At 39.3% G+C, this 6,067-nt stretch overlaps 1 long non-coding RNA gene across 2 annotated transcripts; it reads right to left on the reverse strand.

The window, feature by feature from the left end:
• Positions 1 to 3,701: 3,701 nt before the first annotated feature.
• On the reverse strand, positions 3,702 to 5,745 carry LOC117769666. Of its 2 annotated transcripts, XR_004615267.1 has the most exons (4): positions 4,988 to 5,745; positions 4,716 to 4,811; positions 3,974 to 4,561; positions 3,702 to 3,792 (listed from the first exon to the last, which is right to left on the reverse strand). It is a non-coding gene; the product is annotated as an uncharacterized LOC117769666 (long non-coding RNA). The 2 variants fall into 2 exon arrangements; XR_004615266.1 differs by having other exon boundaries at positions 4,716 to 5,745.
• Between the last annotated feature and the right edge of the window lie 322 nt (positions 5,746 to 6,067).

Genomic DNA, 6,067 nt, shown 5'->3' on the forward strand with positions numbered 1-6,067 from the left:
TAAGAACCTAATTGATCGCTTAAAACAGCTCTAGTAGTTATGGAATTCTGGCACTTGTTAAAGAGACAGAAGTTAACCAAGGGTGTCAGACAGTCTGAATTGAGGAGCTGCAGCAATGGACAGTATGAGGAAAGTAATTTGTTCTCTTAACATTAAATCATAAAAAAGCTTTTCAAGTTATAACCAAAATTTAAATTATCAGGCTGAATGAGCATAATGTCTTCTTTAATGATTAGTAGCATCTGAGCTGAGCAACAACACAAGTACAAAAGTAAAAGTTAGTAGCAATAATTTTCTACCTGAAGTCATAATGCTACCATTACCAGCTAATGATACTTCCACAGAACACTGGCACATTCATTTTCATCTGCCAGTTGCTAATGTTGCCTGTCTCCTGTTTACTGTATTACTAGACCATAGACATATATGTTTATAGCATTGATCAAGTTTTACCTGAAAATCTCATGCAGCGTTATTAAGTGTTTATTAAGAGAAAGCTGTAACTACTAGAAGGCATCGTTCCACGGGTTATAATAAGAAACAATTGTTGGGACCTGGTTTTTGTGAGACAACACTTCGGTATCACATGTTCAGTCAAAAGCCTGAAGCCGCATGTTCCTCCAGGACTCAGTCTCCCAGGGGCCATCAAAAAGCAGAGCAAGGAACTCAGTCTCTCAGGGGGCATCAATGTCACACAGAGGTGTGAAAACCCCCCCAGGGACACAGGTTTCAACTCCCATTGGTCACTCTGGACCCCATGACCTGTGAGGTCACCGGGCCAATATAAGGCCTGTTCTCCCCCTCTTCTGTCTCTTCTGTCCTCTTCCTACAATCCTTCCACAGGAGGGAAGGGAAGGCTGTCGAGCCTCTCCTCCAGCTCACATCTTCTCTTTCCATCCAACTCTTCGAGAGGAGCACAAAGGTGCAGCTTCCAGCTCATCTCACCAAGGAAAACTCCTCATAACCCAAGCTCTACCAACATCGTAGCAGCGATGTGATGTCCTGCAGGAAAACTTCAACCAGCAACTGAGCTACACAGCTCAACAGAATCACCAAGGCAAGAGACACAAAACTGTGAACTGCACAGCAACTTCCTTTTTCCCCTCTCCACGGACGGGTAACACAACTGGGCTTAATAATTATACTTGGCTAAGCAAGACTGTTCATTCGATTCTGTGTGATGTTTATAAGTTTGATTTGTGGGGTTGTGATATTTTGGATACAAGTTATTGAGAAAGTAATGTTAGTCTGTTATGCTCTTCACAGTCTTTCGTTGCATCCAATCTAGTAACTTTGTCTAATTTGGCACACACACAGACACATGCATATTCCTTCACCTAATTAGCTCTGACCCCTGCTACATGTCGTAAAGATTCCAATAGGGGGGGAAGGGTGTTATCTTCAAAGTGGCCAGCCGCCATTTTGGAAGCACACAGACACACACACACATGTAGACTCACATGCCTGTCTTTGTTTAGTAAGTACACCGTTAGTAATTTGTGTTTTTATACTTTATTATATTCATAATAAATGTTTTCCTTTAACAAATGTTTTTTCATTAATGTTGCATAAGTGAATTTTGCCAACCTCTACACTGTCAAGAACTCCATATCCTTCAACTTAGCTAACTATCTATATGGTAATTTTAGTTATAGTTAATAATCAGAGTTCCAAATTTGTAGTTAGAACCTTTATGAGACTTAATCAATAAATTGGCTATCTTTTCCCTTCCTTTGAAGGGTGGTGCCCCGAGGTAACTTTAATCAATTAAAGTTATTATTGAATATTACAATTTTAATATTTAATATTTTATTTTGATAACCAAATTTATTGAAGGCCAAAAGGCACACCATTTTATGGTATCACGTTTAATGCATTATGGCACAACACAATTGTAGATAAATTTACAAGATATATAGTCGTATTATGGAAATAGGTTGATTTGTATGGCAAGCCATTTGAGCATTTATTCCATATCCTTCATATCAAATGTCAGTCCCCTCCACTAGTTCGGTCTTTGTCGGCACTAGTTGGACATTTGGTCGCACTAGTTCAGCATCTTACTGTACTAGTTGAAAAAAAATCTTACTAGTCACTCTTTTTCAGCAACTAGTGGCGCTTTTGTTCATCTAGTTACAACAGAAACCGTACTAGTAACACTGTGCGCCGCACTAGTAGCACCAAAGTCCCTACTAGTTGGCTTTTTGCCGCACTAGTGGCCCTCTGGACCGAACTAGTCATGCTGAAAGTGTTACTAGCTAACTAGTGAGCTGCAAAAGCTCTGACATGTAATCTAGTCAAACATGGATTCAGCTCACTAGTAAACTAGTGGCCTACAATTTTCTGCACTAGTTGAACTAGTGGGAGCCAAAATGCACACTAGTAAGCTAGTGCAGGCAAAAATACCCAGTAGTTTACTAGTAAACGGCTATTTTGACCTTACTAGCAAACTAGTGAGGTGCAAAATGTTTCACTATATGTGCACTAGTTGAAGTGTCTTTTGACTTTACTAGTTGAACTAGTGAGGCTAAAAGGGTTTACTAGTAAGCTAGTGACAGCGAAAATGCCTACTAGCGGCACAAGTTGCATTACATGCTAATGAGGGGCATAAATTGAAGCTTCCTATTGGCTCTCCAGCAAGAGCTCCACCCAGCAAAAATGTAACCCTATAAAGCCTGATGAGGTTTCACTGTTGTGAACCGCCAGCTCCTTGCTTACTATCCATACAGAATAAAGCACGCAAATGTGTGTGCGTCAGATTCATAATTTTTTCAACAACAATGAAACAAAGGTGAAAATGTTTTAACAGATTTAATCTAAATATCCAATAAATCATGGTACTTTACAGAAAACACTTCAAATCATAATCTATATTCAATCTATGAGGTGACAGGGTTGTCAGTCCGTGAATCCAATAGTGTTCCCTCCTCTCCCTGGAAAGTAAAACATCCAAGATACCGTCTCAATCCCGATATTAATTACTGGCATTGCAGCAGCAGCACAAACTGCATTGTGTAAACATTGGTTAGCTATCAGAAATGATCATCACTAAACACAGTACAGTACAGTGCCATCTGCTCCAGTCACGAAGATGAGTATTTCTTCATAATTTAAATCACTTTCTTTGTCTGCCATGAAAAAAGTAAAATGTAAGTAACATTTGCATTCATTTCTAAAATCGATTGTCTAACAAGACTACATTTCATGCCAGCCCTTTCTCAAAAATGTAGGTTATGTGAATGTAACAGATGGGAAATAACCCCAGTAATTTAAATTTTTCTTATGGTTTGTGTTCTTTTATAGTGTGTATTAATTTAAACCAAAACCCTTCACCAGTTTTACTGTTTTTACGTTTATTTTTCCTGGTATTGGGAGTATTGTATTAATTTGCATTTCTGTACTTTTATTTTGTTATTTTTCGACAAATGTTGAGTTTTTATTTTGAGGGTTAGAGTATGTACCGCATCAGTTCCTGTCTCTCATCAGTCTGTGCTGTATTTGACTGCGAGAGGAGTGTTGATGAGAAGAGATAAATCCATGTGACAGCCTTTTAGCTTATTTGATTATATCACAGGAATAAACCTGAGTTCAGCAAGATAACCCTTTGTCCAGCATTTGATTGTGCACCAGAACACAACGCAGTGTGGTCGGGACCTGCAGACTCGTTCTGGCTTCATAAACATGACAGGCTTTACAGTACATGTATATGCCTGGGACGCCACACTCAGCGATCCAGTCACCCAAATCTTGCTGAAGTGCAGTCAGGTCCCCTGCAGTCTTGCACTGTAGTATCTTAGAGAGAAATCTGAGTGAGAACAATGTAGCTGGAGTCCCAGATTGAGCCATTATTTGTCATGCACTAGTCATTTAATATAAACGAAATGCTGTTTAATGCTTTTGTCAACTTTCACCAGAAGTTTTAAAAATATTTTTTGTTTAAAATCCCGATAAATCTGAACATGATAATAAGCACCCTTTCCACTTTGCTTTGCACATCTGGGTCAGGCAGCACATGCCAGTCAAACTGCTCCAGTGGCGGCTCCTGGCCACACATTAACTGGAAGAGGCTGGGATCCAGGGCTTTGATGCATGGACCTCTGTGTGCAATTGACCAAGCGATCAGGTTGCCAGCTTTGAAATATTTACGTTGGTCTAATGCTGCCTGATCATAACAAAGAAAGACCTGGCCGGCCTTTCCCTCGAAAATGCCAAGAGAGATCTGTACCTCTATCATCAAGAGTCTAGAAGAAATCAACAGAAAAGAGAATTTGTTTTACTGTGCAGTTAACCTGAAAACATGCAAACATTTGTTATTATACATTTAATAAATTACTTGAGGTATTCAGACCTGAAAAACTCTCGCTGTGGCCCCCCCATATCATCCGCATCTTCTCCTACAAACTCGATGTTTGGTGAATGGGTCCAACAGAAAGTGACTGGAGATAGCTTTTATTGCACCCTCCAGAAGCTTCTTCCTCCTGATAGAAATGGTGGATCCCAAGCTACCATAAAGGTGATCCTCTTGGAAGCTTTTCAAAATAGTGGCAAGATCCACTTCTTCCTAAAGTGTATATAAAATGTATGAAGTACATCATGCATCATTGAAAAAGGGGCAATATACAATTATTTTCATTTTAAGTATGTGGACGTAATGAACAATTCTTTAAGAAAAACCTACCACTACTCTTTAATGAAAAAAATTAAATAAAACTTACCAATGGAGGACCGTCACTTTCAAAATGAATTGAAAGACTGTCCTCGTCCTCATCCCCATCCTCAGAATCATCAACGAGGAAGTCATGATGGGAGTCCTAAAAAATCTGATTTCGTTCATTCAAAGTGTCAGTATTACATATTCAGGCTTGTCAAAAACTAATTTCAAACTTCTCTGTAAAATCTATGTAATAGATGAGTATTGACACTGTTTATGGGTGGAAAAAGAAGTGTCACACATGGTTCTAGTTTGTAAACTTATAAAATACTGTACCTGATAAGTGGTTCCAAACGTGATCTTCTGTAAAAGACCTTGCAAGTACAAAGGCTGCATGAAATAATAATGTCTAAAAACATCAATATTTGAAAAATATATTTAATACCACATTTGCTAAAAAACTGAACTACAGTATAATTGTGCAGATACTTACCTCTGGGGTCCCAGCATTCAGCCACTGTGCAGGATCCAAACTTGCCTCCTGTTTGACAAGATTTAGCATTTATTCAAACTGTCTTTTACTGAGGTTAGATTTGAAAATTGAACAGATGAGTTATTAACTCACTCTTCGACATTAAGATTACTCTTTACTTTAATATGAATAATCAAAACATTCAAAATAAAGGGCTCCAGACTAACTTTTCCATCTACACATTCATATGTTTACCTTTAATAATTTAGCCCCAGGACCCGTTTAATACCAGGTTTCAGTACCCATCCCTCGCTCCTTCCTGGTGTTTCACATGATATATGACCTAGTTATAAAAAAAATGGTCGCAGTTTGGAGCCCTGAAATATATTATTGTTTTGCAATAACTTACATGTGATGGGTTTGAGTCTGTCCTTGGTGAGCTTCCATCAGTGTCCAACGTTGGTACTGTAGGAGCAGGGTGTGTGACCTGGGGGACAGCGAGTGAGGCCGGAGGTGTGATGGATGATGTTGTGGAGGATTGGGATGGACCTACTAAAATGGCTGGGAAGGCAGTGGGTGAGGCTGCAGGTCTGGCCATCAGCGTTGTGGATGATGATGATGAAGCAGTCTCTGGTCTACCCGGTTGAGATGTTTCTGGTAGAGTGCTTTCAGCTTCTGAGACCTAGATGGACAAAACAAAGGGCCTAATTAGTCACTATTATCAAGGTGCTAATATTCAAAAGGAGTGTTGGCCCAAAAGAACAACAAAATCTCACCTGTAAAGGCAGTGTTATATTGGCCTGGGGAATAATATAAAGCCTGCTTCTGCCAACTGCTGTCTTCAGCTCCTTCAGCGTATTTGCCTGAATCTTTGTAAGTCTGATCAGCTCTTGCAAGCTGAAATCCAATTACATTTAGGCTAACTGTTGGAAAGCTTTGGCAGA

Source organism: Hippoglossus hippoglossus, chromosome 10 (genome assembly GCF_009819705.1).
Source record: "Hippoglossus hippoglossus isolate fHipHip1 chromosome 10, fHipHip1.pri, whole genome shotgun sequence".
Classification (NCBI taxonomy): Eukaryota; Metazoa; Chordata; class Actinopteri; order Pleuronectiformes; family Pleuronectidae; genus Hippoglossus; species Hippoglossus hippoglossus.